We start from the raw sequence: 23914 nt of genomic DNA on the forward strand, positions 1-23914 counted from the left end.
AGTAGTTTGAATGACAGTAATAACTAACTGGAAGGACAGAGGAATTTGAGTCAGACAAACTCTAAAACCTGAGGCATGAGATCTGAGTTAGGGCACTGAAAATTAGAATCTAGATTTTGGATTTTGCTTATACAGGAAAAGAATTGTATTAGTATATTGTAAGACACATATTTTGTAGTAATATTTGGCTTGTTTTTTTTTTAAATAAGGTTTGGTATAGTTACTAATCTGACATAAATGGGTATACAATGTTTTCTTAATTCCTTTTAATTGTTGACCAATTTGGTATCTTCAAGAAAGTAGATGTTAGCATTAAAATATTACTTTATTTAGCATAGGACTTTTCTCCATGTTCCAGAGCCATATTTTATTGGAAGCAACCTGAATTGAAGATACTTAAAGAACTAGAAAATTATTCAAAATATCCATAGTACTATTTGCTATAATATTTGAGTAATAAACCATGTACTTCTGAAAAATAAACTAATATTATAGGTTTATATCCAATTTAAAAAAATATTTTAGTTGTCTATGAACCTTTATTTTATTATTTATTTATTATGTGCACCAGTGAGACTCAAACCCAGTGCCCAACACGTGCTAGGCAAGTGCTCATTCCACTAAGTTACAACATCAGCCTTTTATTTTCATTTAATTTTAAATTTACTGTTGTGTAATAAATCTGCTTATAAAGAGAGGAAGTAAATATATGATATTTTTAAATTAACCACTTTTCTTCTTTAGCTGAGGAAATAGTCTCTCTTACTTTAATGTAGCTTTCAGTTAAAGGAAACTCATACAATAGGCTTTATTGCCAATATTACATAACTGTACTTCCTTTGAAGACAAGTTTATTATAAGAACTGCCTCTGTTAATAACAATTGAGAAATGATAAAATTAGAGCAATTTGTAATAATAACAATTTATAGAGCTTAATAATGCCATCTCTTTCTAAAAATGTCTTAGTACAAATATATTTTTATTTCCATGGCATATAAATTATCCATTTAGTGCAATTAGTACACAATTGTTAATGTCAGTGCATAATGAGAATTCAAGTCATAAATTTGTCAGCTTTTTCTTCGAATTTCCAAAACTGAAAACATCAAATGCAACCCAGATATAAATGTGCTGTGTGCCATGTTTCTAAGTTCTAATTATTTGATATTTGATGAGCAGGTAATAATATGAGCAGGTGTATTAATACAGTTCAAAAGTCAGAACAAGGTAAATACTAATCATGAGTATTTATTTTGTGATATTTACAGCAACTCTCCTGGAAAGTGCTTGCCTTTTTTGGCACAGTGATTGTAAAAATTCCCTAGTTTTCTGTGACCCAGGAATTCACTGGATGGCTGAAGTTCCCATCAGTTTGACTGAACTTTAGACAGCTTTCTTAGTGACCTTAGTTTTTAGAACATTTGCTATAATAAATTGGTCATTGTAATCATTAATCTTGAGATAAGAAATCTTTTATGAAGGCTTTATAACCCAGGAATGTCTTTCCCAAGGGCTGTGGGGTCAATCCTTTGAAATGTAAACATTAAGAAAGATATATTTTCCTATCTTCTATGGAAACCTAGTATCCTAATGTCTGTCTTCCTCTTTCCTCAGGTAGTAAAACCACTTCCTACCAAGTTGCCCCCCAAAAGTTCACTCTTCCTTTGGTTAAAGCTTATTGTCAGCCATGGATTATGACCTGTGCTCTCCTTCTTATTCCACAGTTTAACTACGTTTTCAGGTGCCACCCAAAAGAGAACTTATTTTTGTAAATGTAACATACCCTGCCTTAAGGACCACTTAAGTACCTAACATATAGGGGAGGATAGGGATTGGTTAATGAGAGAGAGAACTAATGAGATGCAAGGCGTTCAAAGAAGGACAAATGGTCTTCTGCCAACCAGTTGTTAATCAGAAGTTACAAATTGGTAGACTAATCTCATTTCATGGGAATGCATTTTTATATGTATTCTTTTTTCCTAAATTTGTTCTAATTAGTTATATATGAAAGTGGAATGCACTTTGACTCATCATACATAAATGGAGTATAACTAAATTCTCATTCTTCTAGTTGTACATGTTGTAGAATCACACTGGTCCTATAGTCATATAAGCACATAGAGTAATAATGCCTGCTCCATTAAATCATTCCTACCCCTTATATTCTCTTTCCTCCCTTCACTCCCCTCTGCCTAATCTATTCTTCCCAAGCCCTCCACCTTATTGTGAATTATAATCTGCATATCAGAGAAAACATTCACCCTTTCAATTTGGGGGATTGCCTTTTTTTGCTTAGCATTGTATTCTCCAGCTACATCCATTTATTAACAAGTGCCATCATTTCATTCTTATTTAAGGCTGAGTAATATTCCATTGTGCATTTATACTACTTTTGTTTTTCTGTTCATCTGTTGAAGGACGCCTAGGTTGTTTCTTACTTTAATTTTAAGGACATAACTCTGAGGAAAAAAGATTTGACAGTATAATTGAGGGATATTGGAAGAAAATGGACTAATTGGGAGGCTAATTTATTATTTCAGGTCAGAGAAGATGCAACTTAACATAAGTTAGAGAAATGAAGGTGATTAGAAATGATTCAAGTCAGCAAGTATAGGTGATTGGTTGCTTATCCAAAAACTGATTAGATGCATTAACAAATTATGAAGTGGGTTTTGTAATGGGATAACTTACTATTTCTGCAACAAAGTATACACATACAGAAGGAAAATCTAAAACCTGTGAGTATTCTTTCATGATTTTAGATAATGCTTGTCCCTCCAGCTGAGTTATGGAGAGAGGCAGGTTATCTCACCAATGGACTTGTGTACAAGGAAAGTGTTCAGGGGAATAGATGGTGAATGAATGATTTGAATGTGACTTGGATTGAAGAAAGTGTCATATGAAAACATACAGACACTTAGATAAGTTGCTGATACATCAGAGTGAGATTTTATTACAGATGATGAAACATTCCTGTAGGTAGTAACAAAGTTTGACAGAGATGCACAAGCAGAACTTGTCCTTTCCATTGTATTTATGTTCGCCTGTTGTCTTGAACTTTTCTCCTCACCTCCATTTATTTCCTTTTCCCTTAACCTCCCCATACGGAAAAAAAACAAATGTATATTTATTCCATTAAAGAATTTTTTGCTCCAACTAAAATTAATACACAAAAGTTTTCTTTAGGACAGTTCCTCAGCTTGGGCTTGCTAATTGGTATTTATTTATGCTATAAACATAAATTTATCTAGTGATATTATTCATGTTGAATATCAAACTGTTAATATATTTGACATGTTAAGGAAATATAAGGTTGTTACTATGAAGCATAGGTTCTGGGAACACCAGTTCTAAATTACATCATGTAGTAACTGTGACATTGGATAATGTTACTGTATCTTAATTTCTTCCTCTTTATAATGAAGATAATCAGGATCCTTCACAGGGCTGTAGTAAAGATGAAGAGAAAATTCATAGAACATTTGAACAGTACTTAACACAGAATAGTATTAAGAGTTTCTATTAAATAAAACAAAAGTTAAGTAAACAATGAAAAATTGTGCATCACCTTGCATAATGTGTCTAAAAGACTTCAACGTTTTCAGCACATTTGCTAATGTAGGAATCACTTCAGATATATTCAAGTACTCAAGCATATGCAGGTGCACACACACAAGCATGCACACATCTGCTGTCAAGCACTAGCAGCCCTGGACAAGTGTTTAAAGAGGTGTATTACTTAGATGTAAACCAACCTTATCCTAGTGGTTTTTGTTTTTGTTTTTAGAAATTTCAAATGATGAAAGGCAATGTTTTTTGAGGGGGAGGACCTCAGTTAAAAGCCTGGTTGTTGTGTATGTGTGTGCCGTTTATATTTTATTTTGGTGAATTATTAATTTACCTTAGTAGGTTGTTTAGTAGGACATTGCGAGTGCTATTTGTTGTGAAAATACGCATGATCTTCGTGAATTAATATCCTTCTTTAGCCTTTTGTCTCATCTCAATGACTGATGGGTTTCAGAGTCATGTGACCTTTCTACAAAGTCTGATGTGAACACTTTGTTGCTATCATCCTTTTATGCATTTGTGACAGCCAACAGCGTATTGGCTCAACACACAGGTACCTTAGACAATATCTGTAAATCAATGCCCGGCCTCTGCCTTCTTGTTGCCAGGTAGATCATTGATATCCAGCATTGCAAATATTTATTTTTCAAAATGATTTTTGTGTTCGGGAGGTTGATTGTTCATTGTCTGCTCACACATAGAAGCTCTCATACTTCCAATGTGGTGGATTGACATTAAAATGATGTTTTTACTCTGAAACAATATTTTATTTATTTATGAATTCATTACTCTGCATACTTCCTTCAGAACATTTATTAAAAACACAGCTTTTATACATTGTGTGGAAAATCCACCATGAAATTTTGTGTATCTACAAAATGTATAGGAAAAAAAAGGCTTTATTTGACATTTTTAAACTAGTTCCAACCTTTTTAAAAAAAATCATTCCCTATTTAAATTAATCAGGATTTCCTTAAAAGAACATCTTATCTTTCAGATAGATAGTTTAAATTATGCTTAGCGTGTTCTAACCTGTTAAAAATGGAAAATTTTACAATCTCCAAAATACAATATATAATAATTTTCCTTCCATTTGCCCATTAGATGCTACACAATGATTAGATGAAAGAACATGGTGTTTCAAAACTGATAAAATGCATAGAATGGAAAAATATTATACACATTAAAGAAGTGAAATCTTATTTCTATAAAATTTCCATTTCATATGTGTTAACTAATTCAAAAATAATCAATGGTATTAAAAATAAGAAAACAAAACTTTTTTCAATTATTATATGTGAAAAAATTTTGATGTTAAAATGTATAATGTTCATACTATAAATAAAATATTCACATTTGCATGGATAATTAAGTTTTACTATAGGGAGAAATATATGAATATGTGTTATGTCTATAGTTCAAGTAATTTCAGTCTATTTTCACAGACATTCCAAGAAGACTTTATTATATTTTGAAGAAATTATTGTGCTGATCCATGAATATGTCATGAAATTTTTTAAAAACACCTTTTTATTGCTACAATTGTGTCCTACAGACATGAGTAGCATTCAAAAGGACATTTTTTGAATTTGCAGTAACAAAATTAAAGTTGCCATAATTTAAATGTGAGCATATCTTTGGAGAATGAAGGATAGCTAATATATCTGCATATAATAAATGGAAAATCATAGAAAATGTGAAACTGTTTTAAAACATGGCTTTTCCAACCCTTTTCTCTTTATTTTTAGAAATTAAGTCAGGAAAAAAATTGGGAAAGGCCAGGTATTTTTTATCAAGATGATGCTTTTGCTAAATGTATTGGATTCATCTATGTTTAAATAATGTACTATTGTTTTTGTTTTGTAAAGTAATGATACCATTAGAGTATGTAAAAACACCTGTAATGAACTACTCTATTTTGTTCATTTTCTTTTCTTTGGGGGAGGATACTGGGTATTGAACCAGGAGTACATAAACATGCTCATCTCTATCCTTTTTTTTTTTTTTGAGACAGAATCTCTTTAAGTTTCTTATGGTCTTGCTATGTGCTAAGGCTAGCCTTCAGCTGATGATCCTCCTGCCTCAGCCTTTTGAGCTGCAGAGATTACAGGTGTGCTTTACCATACCTGGCACACTATTTTATTTAAAGTAAGAGAAACTAATTTTTTTCCTGAAAAACTGCAGTGGTTTATTTTCTAATATAACTATGCATCATTTTTTTTCTTTCATAATATATTTCTCAAAAATTGATCTCAATCCATTAGTAAACTCCATCAGTGTATGTGCTTTCAATGAAGGTGACAGTTATCACCCAGGGCAGAAATCTTTTCAAATTATTAATTCACTAAGTGGATTAATGCATGATGAGGTTATGACTCTTATAATCTAATCATAAGCTTTTGGGTTCACTTCATAACTGAACCATGACAGATGATGTTTTCTGGCATGGCTAGGATTGAGAATCAATAAGTATAAAGAATACAACATCTTGTCATTCCTTGTGCCCTGAGTTCTCTAAGCAATCCTCTGCATTTCACAGTCTTCTTATGTTTGTTTTATATATAATGTGTAAGGTTTTTAATTGTATTTACTGTGAGGAATAGAGAAAAGTGCCTCTATTTAATCTTCTCAAAGGCCTCCTGCTGAGTTATGAGGTTTACTACCACTTAGATACCCTGAGGTCATTTCCAGTGTCTGTCGGTGGAAATTATATGAGGATGAAAATGAGTCACACTTACCTCTCACAACCAAGGCGGTATCACTAAAATATTATTGGGGAGCTTAAAATCTCACCCCAAGATAGTAATAGCAAGAAGCTTACCCTCAAACCTTGGAAGAAAATGGAGGCCAAACTGGATATGTTGCTTTTGTTCTTACCTGGAAATGAAAAGGTGATGACCTTCCTTTCTCTGTTTTAGCAAAGCTAGAGACATCCAGCAAAAACAACAGGTTTAGGTAACTCCCAGGTCTCTTAACATTGTCCAGTGATCCTGTCAACATGTCCAGGTTTCAATTAAGTTACTACATCAAAATCAGAACTGGAAAATTCTCAAATTGAATAACACACCACACACACACTAGATTACTTGGCAAAGATTTGAAAGCATCCATCTTGGACATTTTTAATAAGCAATTACAAACATGTTCCAAAATGGAAAAAATAAAATGTCTCATCAATGAAACAGAATACATGAATAAGAATTAAATAGAAATTTAGGACTGAAAACTATAAGTGGTAAATTAAGAACCCAACAGAGGGGTTCCATATAGGACACAAAAGAAAGAGTCTGTGAACTGGAAGATAGATAAAAGAAATTACTCAATGTGTAAACAAAAAATAGGCTGAAAAAATATCAGAACCTCAAGGATCTGTGGAATTAAAATGAAAGTTTTCACATTTGTGACATTGAAATGCGAGAAGATGTAAGAAGGAGGGAAGGCTAAAAACATACTCCAAGAAATATTAGCTGAAATCTACCTAAACTAGACAATATAACAATGTCTGTTCATGGTGATTTAGAATGTATGTGGAAAAAGTAATTAAGCTAATTATAATATAAATGGAAATGACACCTGTAAACAAAAGGAAGAGATACTACTAAAATTTAGCTAAAGTGCTAAAATGCTGACACTACTAGATAAGTATAATTAATGTATACATAACGTGATTGCTACAATAACAGTAAATAAAGCTATAAAATTATTGAAAACACTATAAATTAATCATAAAGGAAATAAAAATCATTAAAATTAACAAAAAATTAAAATAGCCAACTTAACTGTAATGTAAAACAAATTAACAAAAAATATATAAAATAGCCAACTTAACTGTAATATAAAAATGCTTAAATTAAATGTGTGTGTGTGTGTGTGTGTGTGTGCATACACTTATATGTATGGTCTAAATCTATCAATTAAAAGACAGGGATTCACATCATGGAATATATTATGGTTTAGATTTCAGGAGTCTCTTTAAAGCTCATGTATGAGTCAATGCAAGAAGTTTAGAGGTAAAATGATTTATGAGACCCTTAACCCAATCAGTGAATTAATATACTGATAGGAATTAACTAAATGGTAACTGTAGGCAGGTAGGGTGTGGCTGGAGGAGGTGGCTTATTGGGGACATGCCTTTGGGGTTTATTTTGTTGTAATGAGGAAAGCTCTCTTTCTCTGCTTCTTAATCTTCTCCTAATCGTCTTTCTTCTAACACACTCTTACCAGGATGTTCAGCCTTACATCAGGCACCAAGAAATGGTGTTGATCATCTATGGACTTAGATAATGAGCCCAAAATATATTTTCCTCCTGTAATTGTCCTTGTTTGGTCTTTTAGTCACAGCAGCAAGAAAGCTCACTGCAACAGGATATGAAAGTAATATGTACTATCATCACAAATTCTCATTGAAATATTTGAATTGTGGGAGTAAATTGAAATAAAATTTGGTAAAAACTATGACATGCGTACAAAGAAAAGTGTGTCCTTTGGTTGTTATCACATAAAGTACATTTTAGAATAGAATATATTATTGGGGGAAAGAGAGAGAAAGAAATACAGAGATGATGATATAATGATAAAAGTGTTAATCCTCCAGGAAGCTACCTCTCCAAACTTTGGAACTACAAAATATGTAAAGTAAAGTATAGTGGATCTGAAAGGAGAAATAGACAAATCCACAATTTACTGGTAAATATCAATAATCCTCTCTCAACTCACAAATCAACTAGAAATATGTTCTATAAGTATATAGAAGAACACAAAACACTGTGTGTTAATTAGCATTTATATAATATTCCAACTAGAAACAGCAGAATATTCTTTTTCAATGTACAGAACATATACTAAGTTAGACCACATCCTAGGGAAGAAAACACAGTTCAACGATTGTGAAAAAATAGAAATCATATGAAATGGACCAAACTAGAAATCAGTGAGAGAATTATTACAGGGAAAAGTTCCTAAGACTTTAAACAGGATACTCATAAATAGTGTACTTGTCACTGATAAATTTTCAAGGATACTAAAACAAAGATACTGAATCAAATTAGAATAAAAATTTGTCAAACTTTGTGAGATATAGTAGAAGGTGCAAGTATAGAAATTCATGGCTCTAAACTCTGACATTTATTGCTATAGAAGAGAAAAAAATGTTTTAACTAATCCAAATCCCCATCTCAAGGATGTAGAAAACAAAGGGCAAAATAGAACCAAAGACTTCAGAAGTAAGTATGTATTGTAAATAAGAGTATATGCCAGTGAAATTAAAAATAGTAGGAAAATGATAGAGAAGATCAATGACACAAGGTAATTAAAAAATTAATAATTTGACAAACTTCTACAAGAGTAATGAAGGAGGAAACATGGTTATGGAAATAAATTTTAGATTTGACACTAAGAACAGAAAAATATAAAATAAAAACTTGATAAATTTTGACTTTATCAAATTTGATTTTTTTCCCCATGAAAGAAATGTTTATGGGGATTAAAGGAAAATCTAAAACTTGGAGAAAATATATTCAAAAAAAGTAAGTTATAAAAGGCTAGTGTTTATAATACATAAAAATCCTCAAAACTCAAAAATAATAACAAAGCCAGTTAGATGAAGATCAAAGGAGATGAAGATACTTTTCACTGAAGAGGTTATCTACATGAAAAAATAAATGCATGAAAAAAATGTTCATCCTCATTAGGGACTTCAAATTTAAATTGAAATGAGATGTCACTGAACAGTTATCAATGGCTAAGAAAAAAAAATAATGGGGAAAATACCACATAGGAATAAGGAGGATAAAAATCAGTATCACTCATTGCTGATGTAAATATAAAATGGTACATGCTCTTTGGAAAATGTTTGTGGTTAAAAATAAATTATGGCATTTGCCCGTAAATGGATAGAACTGGAGACTATCATGCTGAGTGAAATAAGCTAGTTCCAAAAAGCCAAATGTTGAATTTTCTCTCTGATTGTGGATGCTAACACACAATGGGGTTGGGAGAGAAGAATAGAATTAGTTTATTGCATAAGACAAATAGGAATGAAGGGAAGGGAGGAGGAATGAAAATAGGAAAAATAGCAGAATGAATAGGACATAGCTTTCCTATTTATATATATGAATATGCAACCAGTGAAACTCTTTCTCGCTCTCTCTCTAAATATATATATATATATATATATATATATATATATATATATATCCCCTTACACACACACACACACACACACACACACACACACACACACACCCCACACCATAGAAGAAGAAATGTTTATGAGAATGCTTGGTTTATTAAAAATATCTTTTCACCTGTCTCATTAAGTGTGTTATTCTGTGTACAACAGTAGTCATGAGGATAAATCTACTGTATACTTTTGGTGCCTAGATTTCTATCTTTAATGCTATTTTGTACTAACAGGAAATAGGGCTTTGAAATAAGTTACATTTTGCATGTGTACAGCATGGGAAATTATCATGTTCTTGGATATACTCTCAAGTAAAGCTCTATAATGTAGCCATCAGTCACCTTTCAGTTTTATAAGGTTACTCATTATTAGTTACTCATGATTAGTCACTCCAGTCCTAGCAGTATTAGTGCTCCTGAAATTTGACCCTTCATCCCTGGGGCTTCTGAATGTACAAGTATCTGAGTAATGTAGTTCTCATTTTCTCTCCACTTAACCCTGATCTCGAGTCTGCAGAGTGTCTTAATTAAACTATTTTATTTTTAATATCTCAGATTGTGTTTTACAACCAGATCATAACTAATGTACTAAGATAATATAAGCACAAAAGAAGTAGTACATAGCTTATTATAAAATTTTCTTTCAAAGTAGGTATACATTTTCAGTTATATAAGCAAATACTATTTTTGTTTTAATTCTGATTACATTTGACCCATTTTTTTTTTAGTTTTAGATGGACACAATACATCTATCTATCTATCTATCTATCTATCATCTATCATCTATATATCTATCTATCTATCTCTTTATTTAGTGTGGTGCTGAGGATAGAACCTAGTACCTCATGCATGCTAGGCAAGTGCTCTATCCTGGAGCCATAATCAGAGGCCACTTGATACAAGTTTTAAGGTCTTCAAAATATCTTAGACACTCACTATTTCAGAATTGTAACTTACAATTTAATATATATCACAATTTAAAATATTTTAAGGTAATTAATTAAGTTTACAAATGCTATTATTTATTGAATGGAATTCAGTCTTTCAAACTTGTAGGTTGATGTCAGTCAATGAGCAAAAGAAATTGAGGATTATTGATTTTAAAACGTATAAGAAAATAGAAAAATTCATTAAAGTTTATATGTTTATTTAAATTTATAAGCAAAAATTGGTTATTCTATTTATCATACTTAAACCATTTATTATTAAAATATTCAAAACTCACTTAGATATTAAATACAAATTATCAAGTGTAAGTGTTGCCATTCATCTGTTCTCATATTCAAAACTTTTTCAAAATTTCTATTAATATAATTGTAAAACTAATAGTAAAATTAAATAAAGAGAGAGAAACAATACACAATTTTCAAATTGTTTTCCTCCCTTTTAAAAATATATTCAAATGATCTGATAATATGAACATCAACCAAATATATCTAAAGATAAGCTAGATGTTTTGTTGATGGAGAAATTAAGTAGAATCATTCAAATTGATAATATAGTCTTATTATGACATTAAAATCTTCAATATTTATTAATTTGCCTAAGATAAATCTACAAGAGCAGGCTTTATTGCTTAGATAATTTATCAATTTTCCAAAGATCAGGCACATTTTCAGCAATAGAGGCAATATGCTTCTTGATTCTCTGGTTCTCTGACTGTGAACAATCATGCATGCTTCAAAGCAGATTTTCTTTCTGTTTCTCTCTCTCATATGGTGCTGGAGTTCTTGTTTCATTTTTTTCAACAACAAAAGACATTTGTTGCTGTTTTTCAATCAGCCTTGGTGATTATAAGAGGGTAAATTGTCATAATATAATTGCATTGAGAAATTCCAGCACTTATGATTATAGTTTCTGATCTTCCAGAATTAATATTCCATGTTTACTTTATGAAACTTCATTTTTATTTATATCTTGTTTTGTGAATTTTAGTTGGGATCTTTTATTTTATTTTCAAAAAATCTTAAATTTTCTGTACATTAGTATTGTATTTAAAAAAGGCTCTTTCATTTAAAATTTGTATTATTTCATATTCTTATTTTCTGAGCACTAAACCATTTAACATGCATATTTCCATTAGTTTTTGCTACCTATTAATTTTATAACATTGTTAAAAATTTTATAGCCTTTTATGGGTTTTATTTATTTTAAGCTTAGTCTCCTAGTTTCTTTAATATTTGTCTCAATAATTTAATTTCATACATTTTACATAGTGTCATTTATTTTTATTATTTTGAAAAATTTTTATTATTGTTTTGAATTTTTTTAAAGAGAGTGAGAGAGGAAAGAGAGAGAGAGAGAGAGAGAGAGAGAGAGAGAGAGAGAGAGAGAATTTTTAATATTTATTTTTTAGTTCTCGGCGGACACAACATCATTGTTGGTATGTGGTGCTGAGGATCGAACCCGGGCCGCATGCATGCGAGGCGAGCGCGCTACCGCTTGAGCCACATCCCCAGCCCATAGTTTTGAATTTTTAATAGAAATACCTGTCTTATGAATTAACTCCAGATGATATACATATTTATTTCTCTGTTGTTTGCAGAATCTTACCATTCCCCAAATGTCCACCTTCTAATTTCTGGAATCTGTGAATACATTACTTTAGGTGAATGGAATCTTGCAGATGTGATTAAAATGTGAACCCTGAGATATCTTGGATTATTGAGGCAAGGTCAGGGTAATCATGACTTCTTAAAGTGAAGTTGAAATGCAGGGTGGTTCAATAGGAAAGAAATAAGAAAAGAAAACAGGAATAAAAAATGTATGTCCATTTCTACTTTATGATTTTTCTAATTTATAATATAATTAAAATTAAAGAGTATGGTCACTATTATGTCTCAACTTTTCTGTTGTGCATTAATGATTAAACATGTGAGATGAAAGATTAATTTTCATATTGTTTTTTTTCAGAATGTTGGTCTCTGAGAAAATTTTTAAAGAGATTCAGAACATGAAATGCTTTCTGCCAAAGAATCAAGAAAACTTTTTAACATTATTTAATCACTAAATTTTTGTCCATGAAATTAATTTTTGTGAAATCTTCAAGTCAGAACTAACTCTACATAAAGTTAATGCTTTATTGATTTTTTAAGAGTATATGAATTTTATACCATAGACCTATAAATTTTTCTTAGAGTCCCTGTATAAAAAAAGAAGAGTGCTAAAGTTTATTTTTACCAAATCATTTAATAGTACAGAAAGACAGATTTAAAAAAACGCATAATACATAAATAGTTTTCTGAACAGGGATATATTTAATTAATTGTTCTATATCCACTATAAGTCAGCATATTTATTACCTTACCTAATTTTAAGTAATTAATACAGTCTCTTCTATTACCAAATGTATTAATTCATTTGTGATTGGTATGTAAGTATATAGAGTTACCATGTTATTGATTTTCACTAGTGTCCATACATGGCTTTTTCTACCATATTTCTGTGGTGAGTTACCAAGTAGTAGCAGCTAAATGCAAAGTATTCTAATAAAAACAGGAGGCAGCATGGTACCAAGAGCTAGAGGGCTGTGTAGCACATCTTACCACCATGTTCCTCCAGCAGCTACTACAGTCTGGTGAATCTTGCTTCTGTCTTTGTTACCTTAAACAATCATTTCTTACACTCATTCATGAGATAATTTTTTTCTTTGAAGTCTTTATAGTTACTATAGTATTTTTAAATTGTTTATTAGGAATTTAAAACCTCCTAGCTGTGTTGTTTATAGAGCTTTAGTCTCACACCTGTATTTGGTTTTGAGAGGACTGCCTCTAATTTTATTTCCTCTCAGTCTCTTTATACTTAATGTTAGGCATCACAGAATGTATAACATATGAGTATCATGTATAACAATGACCTGCTTATTTTCAGTGTGAAATTATAGACAATTCTATAAATTTCCAGACTCAAAATAAATCTATCATTGCTTCTATTACTACTGTATTACCATTGTTAACAACTCTGCTATTATTTATTGTATTACTATCTCCATTATTACCATCACCTTGAATCCTTATTATAGTACTGACTCAGGTCACTACTTTCTGGTAGGAATGCATGAAACTCTTTAAGGCATCATTTCACATATTGCTTATATCAAGTCTACAAGATATTTTATAGATTAATGGATTAGACTTTAGAAAAGGAAATAATTTGCTGAATGTTTTTAGTACAGGTGAATAACAAGATTTTGAAGCTTGATTTATTTCATTTTTTTGGAAATATTTATCTTTTAGTGCAGATGGACACAACACAAGGCCTTTACTTCCATGTGGTGCTGAGAATTGAATCCAGGTCCCAAATGCTTGGCAAGTGCTCTACGGCTGAGCCACAATCCCAGCCCCTTATCTCATGTTAATGGCTATATTTATAAACATTATGATATATTGTTCTTCCTTTTTTTAGTCTTAATATAAGAACATTAATTTCCTTGTGTAAATGTTAAGATATCTTTATTCTTAATGTAGCAGGAACTCAAATGAATCTTAATTTTTAATTCACTCTTCTGCAGAGTTCAATAAATAAAAGGTAAATCAACAAATTAGCTTGATTTACTTTTGTTGAAGCCTGGTTCTACAAGGACCAAGGAACATCATGTAAATGAACTTACCTTGCACATAGGAATCACATTTTGATATAATTATTGGATGATGTGTCCAGAAAATAAGAAGGAAAAACTAAAAACATCGGCATTTTTGTGTATGCTGTATGGAAAAAAATGGTGAACAATTTCATTGTCTAGAAGCCATTATAATGGAAAGAGTCCTAGAAGTGTATAGCTTTATCCAGAAGGAATGTTTGAGGGAGAGTAATTCAGGGTATAACTTGGGTTACTGACTCTGCACCAGATAGAGCAGCACTGGCACTGGATGTATGGCAAAGCAGTAAGTACATTCAGAGTTGGGGCATCTGAGCTACAGAGAGCTACACAAAATAACTGTGATGCAATGATAAAACACAGATCCTATAGAATTGGATTTGCACCAAGCATAAATGATACATCTTCAGTAGTTTGAAGAAAGTCTTCCTGGGCTGGATGTTCTGTAGGTATTTTGCTAGGTTTTCTGTATGAATAGTTAAAAGAACAGACAAGAATTTCTAACTCCTTCTGATAAGATTTTTAAACATGTAACTTCCTTTGTGAATGAATGATATACTTACAATCTTTATATCCTGAAAATACAGATAGATGTTTATAGTATCTTTAATTTCATGTTTGTCAGATAAAAAGTGATTTTATACTATCAATCACAATAGAATCATTCATTGAGTTTTCTAATAATATGTTACACAATAATGACAAAAACTACATATGACTACAGTGGCAAATGGTTATATAGTGTGTGTTATGGATTTAATCAATGTCAAAAAGGTAAAGGAATAAAAATTACAAGGTTCCAAATAAATTCAGGTCTTTTGTAATTTTTAAAATTACACTCAAGACAATATTCTCTAGAAATTATACTTTTCACAGAACTTTAGTCCATATGATTATATTTACTAAATTAAGTTGCAAATTCATATAAATATTAAGGATTTCCATGAATTTTAAAGAAAAACTGATCTGAAGCTTTATTTTTTCCATTGTAAATGGTTTTAACACTGAAAGATAAAAAAGGGGAAAAAAGTTCTTAGTTATTGGATAGCGGAACAAATCTGCAGTCATTTACATAAGGAAACAAATGAAGTGAGCACTACTCTCCTCCTAGCCACCTGCCTGGGAGGACCAGTTCACATTTTCATGGACCATGGATTAGGAAGATGGAACCCATGTAGCCCCGCATTTTCTTGGTGCTGAAGAGGCAAAGAAAACTGATAATCCTGTAGAAATAGTTAGAATATGTGGGGAGTGGGTATATATGAGAGAATAGGGAGCATCATTGGGAGATGTGTCTGAAAGATTGCTTGGGGTTCTCCTTGGGTCTTTGGCAAGATTCAGCTATGCATGCCAAAGAGCACAAGATTCATGTAGAATTTTTCATGCACCCATTGAAGATGATCAAAAGTACAGGAACTTTGTTATATTAGATTAGATTGGGGTTTTCTCCCAAACCAGGTCAAATAAATCTTCCTGAGGACTGTGAGGCTTCCAGTTGAGAGAGCAGAATGGAGAGACATTAAGAATAATACTTAGTGTCTGGAGGAAGAATTGTTCCCTAACACAAAAGAGACAAAAGGAATAAAATATACAAAGAAAGCATTAAATCAAGCCTAAAAATCAAAACAATCCCTAATAATTTTAAATTATCATCATTATAAAATGTATACTCAGAATCCCTCAAATGCATCACTCTGAATATTAGAAAATATAAAAATTACAGTATATTCAAAAGATCTAGAAAGTATGATTCATAAACAATAAGCAGTGCAGAATCAAGTTACTGTAGACATTCTCTTTCATCCTTTGTCCCAAGGATACTCATGAACAGTCACTGTAGTGACTTGCTCCTTGTCTAAGCTGTTCTTCTTTGGTTCACAGACATTGTTAAGAGGATGGAGAATGAGATATGCTGAATCCATACTTCACCTCCAAGTCTTAACATTGTCTTCAGTTCTAACTTTTTTCAATAAGCTAATACTTTTCTTTCTTTTAGGATTTCTGTGGTTAAAAAAGTGCTCCCTTCAATATGACCTCCCACAGACTCAGGAACAAGTCTTAGTTGAGCACAATCTATAGAAATTATAAATATTATGTAGCATGGAGCTGTGGGTGTAGCTTAATAGCAGATGACTTGACTATCATGTGTGAGGCCCTGGGATAAAGCTACAGCAATGAGGAAAACTAATATATCAAAAAAATAAATAAAATACCAAAATGAATTTAATACATTCTACTTTCTTTCCTTACCATGCATTTAAAATGTATGATTTCTTCAAATCACAACTACTTTAAAGTATGCTTAGCACATTATCATTCTTAGAAAGTAAATATTATATTATATTTGAGTACTATTTATTGAGTTGAACCTAAAAGAAAATATTTTACTAAGTACTAATGACAAACCAGAATGCTAATTATTTTGAAAATAATAAGCTCATTTTTTGTAAATGTTTCTCCTGTAGCTAAATACCAAAAAGTGCATATGTGAGCACTACTAATATAGGAATTAATCAAGTTTCCAGTTTGATGTATAAGCTGTATGAAAAAGAAAGCATAAATATATTTCTGATCTTTATTTTGCAGTTATGATTGTGGAATCTTGAAATTAATACTACTTGGTAAGTGCAATTCCTTTAATTTATAAGATTATCTTTAAAAAAAATAACTTTGTTGTATCTTTTTCAACTAGATTTTTTTTCTTGCAATGCACTCTGAAGCACCTGGGAATCACAATAACTCTTACATGAAGATTAAAGACTTTCAGAGTATTTAAGTTGTTTGAAGGTACAGACATATAGAACATCTACTATTTCAGTATTTAGGAAAATTTGCTTTTTATGTCTTAATTTTCTTTTTGTCAACATTTTAGTCAGTTCAACTATTTTAATCAGGAAATGGATAACTAGGTAAGTTATTTCACAAGTGATTTTCAAATATTTCTCTATGTATGCTCATGATGAACATCTATACTTATCAATACTTGTGAGATCACCGGAATGCCTATTAAAAGTTAGACTTTTCTTCTACTTTGGAAAAGTGAGCAAAGAAAATCACTCCACCATAGTCATGATATTACAGGATTATTCATTGTAATTATTAACTGGCAACATCTAAAAAGAAATTTGTATCATGGGCAATAATTTAGTTTTTTTTAAATGGCATATTATAACCAAATCCTTTCTTCAAATGTCATCATTAGTCACCATTGATTTAAGTTTGTTTTCCCATTGTTGTGAACTTGCTACCTCACCCAGCTGCACTGACAGATGGTTGGTGACTTTCATACGATTATACCTTGAGTTACTGCCAAGTATAATTCCAAGGGATTTGGGGTATTCATAAATACCACTGTGATGCACTAACATTAATGTAGCATTAGCAAGGTTTTTGAATCCTTAGTGCACAGTATATCTAAGCTTAATATCCTTATCAATGTACTTGGAAAATATATTTTAGATTACATAGCTATTATGTCAGCAGGTAACTAACTAAATGGTAATCTGAAAGTAATAAACAGGGGTCAGAGTAGAAGCAGGGGATATAACAACTGGTGTCCTAAAGGATTAATCTTAAACTCAGTATTTTATGATTTCATCAATGTCCATAATGATGGAATGGAAAGTATAAAAATTCTGTTTGTAGATTATGCCACATTAGGCTGTTTCACCTTGGATGAAACAATTAGAATTACAAGTATCCTTTATAAAGAGAAGAAAGAAGTTATGACTAACGGGGTGAAAGTTAATATAAAATCTCTATGGATAATAGATAATCTAATAAATTCATGATGGACAATTGTTGGTTCTGTGATGTTGTAAAAGAAAATAAACACCTCATGGGTTCAAAAACGGATGTGTTGTGGTTATTTGGGACACAAAAGTCTCTGAATATGAATGAGGATATTGCTCAATGGTAGAATGCTTGCCTTGCATGTACAAGGGCTTGGGTTCAATCCGCACCACTTGGGGAAAAAAAAATCTGAACAAAGCTGATTATAGAACACAGAGTAAAATGAGGCTTGTTTATTAGTAAGTCTGTTCTTTTTAGAGGTCTTACTTTGATTACAAAATATATTAAAATAATATATACTTAAATATTAAAATGTAGATTTTCATAAAGAAAACAAAATAAGAAGGGCACACTGCACACACTTTATTAAAATGCCTTTAAAATGCATAACAGATATTTTAAAAAATTCATTTCTGTGTGAATGCAAAGTTATGGTGATTCCATGTAAGATGGCAGTGAAAAAAATTGTATTAATAAAGAAGTCAGGGATTGAAGTATACACAAACATGGGCTGAAGATGAAAGAATGCTGTGATTCCATAGTTGCAGTGATACTTGAGAGACATTCATTGCTGAAGAGAGCCCCTGGAGAGTGTACTGAGGTATCAGATCCATTCTTACTTACAGCTCTTCCTGTTGGGTGATACAGAACACAGATCTTTCCCTCCTACAAGCAGGGAATGTGAATCTTACAAAAGATGACCGGGGGTTCTAAGGAGCAGTAAGAACTGGGAAGTAGGCAAATCAGGGATGACAAACAGGAAGAATAATTTTGAAAGGGGCGAAAGATAAGTTCCAAGATCTTCATTTGAACTGATCAACCAGTTCATCACACTCAGCCACAAGTGCAGCCCTTCTTCCAGTTTCAAGGGAGTCAGTTCCATCTGCTCCTAAGAGAATCCATATCTGCCTAGTTAATCAAAGGTAAACACCTTTTCGGATAACCATCTCTGCATATTATGATGTTAATTTCACCAGAGCACTTCTTATCACTTACATCACCTAGTTTGTTTACAACAGATACACACAAACACACATACGCCACACAAACATACTACATATGGGGAGATGTGTATTTTGAAATCATTCATAATTATTTTTTTCTTCAAATATTAGCACATTTTTAAAATTTTAATGAGGTTGGTCCAATTAATGTTGAAATAGACCATGGGACTTTTAAAAAATATATAATAATAACTTGAATGTCAAAGGAAAACTATTAGTGGGGAAACAATAAGTTATTGAACAATAGGGTTTCAAAATATTTGGATCTTAGTAGGAAATAGGGTTTCATGGGACTGCTGTAACCTAAAATGCTTATGAAAGGCAAATGAGTTAAACATTAAAAAGCTAATTGTTCAAATTTGAGGTTGAAATAATGATCATAAAATCCAAAGAAAGCAAAAAGTAGATAACAAGATAATGTTTCAGGAGACAGAAACCACAACTATAAATAATAATATTTGATTATTTACTATTTATAAATTAGTTATTAATGAGTTATTTGTTAAGGGAGCAAGAAGAAAACAGAACATTCTCTAGCTATAGGAGTGAACCATCTCAGTACAGTCAACCTTCATCAGAGAGACTATGCTTGAAGCCATCTCTGGATGACAGAGACAGTATGTAGGCTTATGCTGGTGGTCAGGCAGCCAAAGGGCTTTGCTGACCACTGTGGTGTCAGTAAAGCTCATGAGAATGTTGCTTAGGAAAGGGTTTTGACCTTGTTGGAAGCCATCTTTATGAGGGGCCAGGTGAAGGGTGAAATGGTATAGAGTAGGGGAAGGGCTTCTGAACTCTTACTGTGAAGCTGGCCTGGCATTTTGCAGTAAAACTGCCCCTGCTCGCACTGCTAAACATGCTGGGGGCACCCACTGAGGGCACCCACTGAGTGTCTCCCACATGAAAACCAATTATCTGCAAGAACCAGAAGTGAAAAAGCATATTAGAATCTATAGTTCATTCTGAATTGTACCTCCTTTGCCTTTTGCTCACAGAGTTTGAGACAGAAAGAGAGATTCCAGTATAACAAGCAAGACAATAGAGATTGGATTGGAGCTAAGTGACAACAGGTGAATAACTAACATTGTTAAGAACTGCAATCAATTAAATAGTGTAGAGAAGATAAACAGAGCTAAACGTTGCTTCTCTAAAAAAAGTTAATAAATTTATTGCAGGATTGATTAAAATAAGAAAAGAAAGGTTAAAATAAATATAAATAAAAATCATGTATATGAAGAGTTATACAAGCATAAAAGAACTTCTTTGAAAATGGTATATCAATACATATGAAACAAAACATAAGATGTTCAAACATCTGCAACAAATAAAATATAAAATGAATCAGAAGAAAATTAAAGGAATTGAAGCAATAGTTTATTGATTAGGATATTGATAAATGGGTAAATCTCAAAAATTTCAAAATAGGAACTACTATTATAAAAATTCTTCTCAACACCTGGTAAGGAAGTACATATTACCAAACCTATGCTGTGAAGTGATTTCAACCTAACAGAATACAGTAAAAGAACTTTTAATATTTTCTCCAGTTTTGTTAATAGGAAACTTCAACTCTACCTCATTCATGGTTGTAAGTGCTGATGTCATGATCCTAAAAAATTGGTACTGAAGTGTAGCAATATTTTCAAAATAAACTTTTAATTATTTAAAATTATTTACTACATCATAGTTACATTGGGATAAAAAAAATGTCAGAGATTTATAAATTCCCTTTACCATATCATACATTAGAAAAATTATATGATTGTTTTATAGATAAGCAGAAGGACTTGATGAAGCTTACCATATTTTATGATAATAAAGTTGTTCTTAATTGTAGCAAATAGCAGCTACTGAAAATTAGTATAAAAATCATTTCTGAAAGAGAATCTATGGAAATAATTTAAAAATTAGAAACATGAAACAATCTGACATTATCACTGGTTCTGGTCTACACCTAAGTGCTAGCCAAGGAATAGGACAGAAAAACAAACAAACAAACAAAACCCTATCATATAGGGAGAAATGAAACAATAACTCTACATAAAAAATCAAAATGGATATATAAAAACATTAGAAATTTTAGAAGAAAGTGTAGGAAATGTCATAGTTCCTTAACTTTCTAATAGATAAGAATTTCTTGCATAAGATAAAAATGCTAACCTTACAAGAAAATATGTGAAACATTACTAAATTAAAATTAAGAACTCTATTAGGTTTTAAAAGTAAATATGTTAGAAACTAAAGTATGAATAAGATTTGCAATTTAGTGGAAAATATAAAAGTAATTTTTATAAATCATTAATAAAACAAAAATCAAGCTAAAATGGGAAAAACTTATGAAGAGATTTTAAAATGAGGGAAATATATGTGATCAATGCACTTGTAAAACGGTGTTATTTTAGCAATAAGGAAAATAGAAATATATTACATTATAATCAAAACATTACCAAATTATATGTAATTTGATAATATAAATATTTCTGAGAGCATTTGGATTACATGGGACTTCAATGTAATTTAAAAGTGATATAACTATTTTAGTAATGATTACTAAAATTTGAATATTTGTATACCTCTCTATAAAAAATTTATCACTTATTTTACAATTGAGAAGAAACTGTAGTAGCAATATTTTAAAAGCTAGATACTGGGAAAAATAAGGAACATTTCAAATCAACTGATGAATGTGTATAAATATATATTTAGTTTTAAAAATGAATAAACTACAGGTACATGTGAGCATGGCCATATAGTCATATACAGGAGACTATACTAGGTGTGTGTGTGTGTGTGTGTGTGTGTGTGTGTGTGTGTGTACTGGTACACCATATAGTATATGGACTCTACAAATATATGAAAAGACATATATATTATGTATAAAATATGATAAAATTATAGTATACCATTTTTATATTAAACGTAAGAATATATACAGCACTAATGCATAGTATATGTGATAAAATATAATTTAAATAAAAAAATATATAAAAACTTTGAATAGTTTCTATTTCCAAGAGAAAAGAAGATGGAAAAAATGAAATGATGAAAGTAATTGATATAAGTAAACAGGTATGTTTGAAAATGTATTTGTACATGTACTTCATTAAATAAATGTTGAAATTTACATATTTTAATATCCATATATAAAGAAAAACATTTAACACTGATGCTCAAATTACAAAATAATAATATACTCATTGCTAGGTATTAAATGATACAGAATTATCTGTCCAAATGATCTATAGAAAAAGTATTTATCCAATATCTTCCAAATCCATATGTGATGTTGCTGTTGCTCAAACTATTGTTGGACTCCTTCATTCTTTATGTTGTTGTTATATTAAGAAACTTGGAAAAATATAAGATGTTTTCCTATTTTAAAAGTAAGAAAAAAACCTTTGCATTTTAATTTCTTAATATTAATTTAAAGACTTATTTATACAACTCTTGAATCATTCAAGCACATTTTAAATTCAATTTTTCGTATAATCACTAAGAAAAAATTAAAAATAATTGTTATAGCTCAGCACATTGGTGCACACCTATAATTCTAACAACTCGGGAAATGAGACTAGAGGATCACAAGTTTGAGGCCAGACTCAGCAACTTAATGAGACCCTATTCGTTATATTAAACCATTATTTATATATATTGTATGTGTTAAACTATTCTATATTGTTGGCATATCTCATAATATTAGAGGCAGAACATTCATTTTATTAAGATATTATTCATTACTCTTATAGATAATTATATATTTAAAAATCTTACATAAGTATATATATGTGCATATATGTATATTATATATACTTATTTTTTCTCAAATTTTTATTAAAATTCAACTCATCTTCTACAGTAACATTTCATATGGATTTTATTTATGATTAGCAAGACAAAATATTGAATGTTTGCTTTGGCAACATATTCAAATCTCGAATTTTATTTATTTATTTGATAATAATTTTATCAATACATCTTTAGAAATATTTATATATACTTGTTTTTAATGTTAGATATAAAGATGAAGGAGTGAAAAATATCTGAGCATTTATCCAACTTTGTGTTAATTTCTCATCTTGTAACATAAGATATCTCCTCCTTCATCATCTCTTTTTTTCAGTTTTACTGCACTCTGAGTCATAAGTTATGGTTTCAAAATGCCATAGGGCTTAAAATACAAGGCATAAGTCTCTTAAAGACGACATGAAAAGCCAATAGAACCTTACAGTTGCATTCTAATTCCTCTCAAGCTTTATGCTGATCCTTTAATGTTCATTCATAGGGTGAGAATTGAAGATAGAAGTAAATGTAAGGCTAAGGAATATGAAGAAATTTTAGCAGCTACACATTGCTGAAGAGGCAGAGTTTTAAAACTCCACTATTGTAGACACTTGACATAATAAATGGGTTTTTCATTTAAATTCCTAAGAAGCACAATATAAGAGTATGTATGTATTAACAGATGGCAATCTACACCCCTGGTTAAGTTTGATGGGAAAATAATAATTTCTGTATGTGAAAATACAGAAATAAAGGTGATTGTTTGATGATTTTGTTCCTACATTCATTAACTCATGCATAAGTATAGAACAGAATTCAGTCAATACAAATCAAAATTTATTTTTTCTTCTTACGAGAAATAGGAAGAAAAATAAAGCAGGAAAATTAGAAACATGCAATTATGAAAAGACACACAGATGATACAAATGTTAGAATGGGCACACAGAGATTTAAGATAACTGCTATGCATGAGTTAATGAAGGTAGAACAAAAATT

This window comes from Spermophilus citellus (assembly GCF_964194105.1).
Source record: "Spermophilus citellus genome assembly, chromosome: 1".
Taxonomy (NCBI): Eukaryota; Metazoa; Chordata; class Mammalia; order Rodentia; family Sciuridae; genus Spermophilus; species Spermophilus citellus.